Raw genomic sequence first — 954 nt, 5'->3', positions numbered from 1 at the left:
CCAGTGAGCGCCCGGGTACTCACATGGCGACAGCTAGAGTCTGTGCAGCAATGTGGGCGCCGGCAGTGGGCTGGAGCACAGGGAGGAGGCGTGCAGGGCGCGGGGGAACCCGTCTCATCATGACTCAGCACTTCGCCGCTGCGTAGAGAGGCGGGAGGCAGGAGTTCACGGGTCTCACAGGGCCTGGGCAGGGGCGATACTCCTCATTGACACGTGGTCTTGCAGAGGCTCTAGCTCCGCCCTTCTCTCCCCCCTGCCAGCTCTGCTGCCCTTTGGCCTCTGTGCCCCTCCCGCCTGGGAGAGATGCGCCCCTGAGCCGGGAAGTGGAGGGAGGGGGGGACTGGACCCTCAGAGGAATGTGTTGGCCTGAGAAGTGCCCTGATTATGGTGAAGGTCCCAGATGGACTCAGTGGGAAACCTCTCTTAAACTGGAGTCGGCTTGCCATACAACCCACAGAGCATGACTGTCCAGATTTGAATCCTGCTCCACCACTTGTTAGCCTTGTGACCTTTTGCAGGTGGCTCAGGCACTGTCTCTTCCATTGTAAAATGGGGATGTTGATGATCATACAATAGAACCTCTTACAGTTGTGATGAAAATGAAATGAGCTTGGCGGGTCCCTGGCACTACACAATCCTTTGTTACATAAATAAGTTGCCTGCTGTTTGCCACTTAGAAAGAAGTAAGAGGAGGCATTGGAGAGTTTTCCCAGGGGGAAGGTGGAGTTACAGAAGCCAGTGAAGGGATCTAGTTAATTGCTAGGATTCTTTTTTTTTTTTAAATCCACTGCTAGGATTCTTTTTTTCCCTTTATTTTTATTATTGACACTATTACACATGTCCCCAAAACCCCCACCTTTGCCCATCTCCACCCAACCCTGAACCCCCTTTCCCTCCGGCCATCACCACACTGTTGTCTGTGTCTATGAGCTATGCATATATGTTCTTTGCCTA

The 954-nt window shown here is 53.0% G+C and overlaps 1 protein-coding gene across 1 annotated transcript in view; it reads right to left on the bottom strand.

The window, feature by feature from the left end:
* PIR (pirin) overlaps positions 1–122 on the bottom strand; it is a 74688-nt gene extending 74566 nt beyond the window's left edge. Inside the window, exon 1 of the mRNA XM_006088580.3 lies at positions 24–122. The gene's annotated coding sequence lies outside the window, so the exon portion shown is untranslated. The remainder of the gene's footprint in view (positions 1–23) is intronic.
* Positions 123–954: the final 832 nt, after the last annotated feature.

The sequence above is a fragment of the Myotis lucifugus genome, unplaced genomic scaffold (assembly GCF_000147115.1).
Source record: "Myotis lucifugus unplaced genomic scaffold, Myoluc2.0 scaffold_49, whole genome shotgun sequence".
Lineage (NCBI taxonomy): Eukaryota > Metazoa > Chordata > Mammalia > Chiroptera > Vespertilionidae > Myotis > Myotis lucifugus.
Note: the sequence above shows the minus strand (reverse complement) of the source record. Positions and strands in the feature narration are given on the sequence as shown.